Source organism: Schistocerca nitens, chromosome 7, assembly GCF_023898315.1.
Source record: "Schistocerca nitens isolate TAMUIC-IGC-003100 chromosome 7, iqSchNite1.1, whole genome shotgun sequence".
Taxonomy (NCBI): domain Eukaryota; kingdom Metazoa; phylum Arthropoda; class Insecta; order Orthoptera; family Acrididae; genus Schistocerca; species Schistocerca nitens.
Genome location: NC_064620.1, coordinates 306,706,520 through 306,709,019, shown reverse-complemented (window position 1 = coordinate 306,709,019; position 2,500 = coordinate 306,706,520).

Below are 2,500 nucleotides of genomic sequence, written 5' to 3'. Positions count from 1 at the left end.
CTAAGTACCAGCATGGAACAACATCCAGTGCATCCTCTCGGCCACAGTACACCATCCACACTATGATAACCAGACCGGGACGTCGAACCAGAAAACTGAATATCCCACTCTTCCTACAACCACCATTGCTCAGATACGCCACCAACACCCACACATGTCCTACACAGGGGTGCACCCAACAGCACCACACTGCCGCATCTCACAGCACATAAACAATGGCAGGAATGAAAGACACAGGTGTGCCACTCCTTTGCCACAAACACAGAACGGGCGCGCCACCTGCCATGAGCCACAAGTGCAACTGACGTGACATATCTGATAGTGCCTCAGGCGTCCACTTACTACCATCACTATCAACGAACCTCGCCACCCCACCCCCCCCCCCACACACACCATCCCTTAACCCAACTTCTGCCTTAACCTAACCCAACTTCTGCCTTAACCTAACCCAACTTCTGCCTTAACCTAACCCAACTTCTGCCTTAACCTAACCCAACTTCTGCCTTAACCTAACCCAACTTCTGCCTTAACCTAACCCAACTTCTGCCTTAACCTAACCCAACTTCTGCCTTAACCTAACCCAACTTCTGCCTTAACCTAACCCAAGTTGCGCCTTAACCTAACCCAAGTTGCGCCTTAACCTAACCCAAGTTGCGCCTTAACCTAACCCAAGTTGCGCCTTAACCTAACCCAAGTTGCGCCTTAACCTAACCCAAGTTGCGCCTTAACCTAACCCAAGTTGCGCCTTAACCTAACCCAAGTTGCGCCTTAACCTAACCCAAGTTGCGCCTTAACCTAACCCAACTTCTGCCTTAACCTAACCCAACTTCTGCCTTAACCTAACCCAACTTCTGCCTTAACCTAACCCAACTTCTGCCTTAACCTAACCCAAGTTGCGCCTTAACCTAACCCAAGTTGCGCCTTAACCTAACCCAAGTTGCGCCTTAACCTAACCCAAGTTGCGCCTTAACCTAACCCAAGTTGCGCCTTAACCTAACCCAAGTTGCGCCTTAACCTAACCCAAGTTGCGCCTTAACCTAACCCAAGTTGCGCCTTAACCTAACCCAAGTTGCGCCTTAACCTAACCCAAGTTGCGCCCTAACCTAACCCACGTTGCGCCCTAACCTAACCCACGTTGCGCCTTAACCTAACCCACGTTGCGCCCTAACCTAACCCACGTTGCGCCCTAACCTAACCTACGTTGCGCCCTAACCTAACCTACGTTGCGCCCTAACCTAACCTACGTTGCGCCCTAACCTAACCTACGTTGCGCCCTAACCTAACCTACGTTGCGCCCTAACCTAACCTACGTTGGGCCCTAACCTAACCCACGTTGCGCCCTAACCTAACCCACGTTGCGCCCTAACCTAACCCACGTTGCGCCCAAACCTAACCCACGTTGCGCCCTAACCTAACCCACGTTGCGCCCTAACCTAACCTACGTTGCGCCCTAACCTAACCTACGTTGCGCCCTAACCTAACCTACGTTGCGCCCTAACCTAACCTACGTTGCGCCCTAACCTAACCTACGTTGCGCCCTAACCTAACCTACGTTGCGCCCTAACCTAACCTACGTTGCGCCCTAACCTAACCTACGTTGGGCCCTAACCTAACCCACGTTGCGCCCTAACCTAACCCACGTTGCGCCCTAACCTAACCCACGTTGCGCCCAAACCTAACCCACGTTGCGCCCTAACCTAACCCACGTTGCGCCCTAACCTAACCCACGTTGCGCCTTAACCTGCCCTGTAATTGTTAGTTATATGAATCTAGGAATTCGTGTAGCGTTGCCTAATTGCAACCATCTCAACATAGTTCACTTCGCGCACACTGTGGTGTTCTGCGTATTGATTCATTTTACGGTGCGTACCCTCACATCTTGCGAGTGTTGCTTACTTTCCACATGGTCCCGCTATCCACTGTATTGTGTACTGCAATAGGACGTATATCGCCCCCGCCCCCCCCCCCCCCCTCCCCTCCTGTCACCTCTAGCTCGTCGGTCAGGAGTTCGCGTGTTGAATGCGCTTCGCAGCTGTGCAATGGCATTCGCATACGTACGCTGGCCACCTTCCACGTGTTCTTTCGTGCACACGTCGCAGCGTGTATGTATGCTGATGGAGTGCGTCGTGACACACAACATCCAGGCATGCAAGACTCGTAGAAGTCGCAAATGTAGATGGATGTCTACGTTTGCTGCCCAAGTTACGCAAATGAACTGGAAATCCGTTGTTGCGCGGTTGTTCGCGCTGGAGGTGAATCGTTGATATCGACGATCGGTACAGGTATTAACCGGTTGCTTCAGCGACACCCGTCATACCCACGAACGTGAGTGGGCATGTGGGTATGAAGCGATACGCGGCGGTGGCTGGGTGGGACCGTCCCCGGCCGGTGAGGGGGGGGCGCCCGGCGTGCTGGCCGCGCGCTGCGTGGGCGCACGCGCGGCAGCCGGCTGGTGGGGGCGCCCAGTGGCAGGCGCGCCGGCTGACGGAGGCGGCAGGCG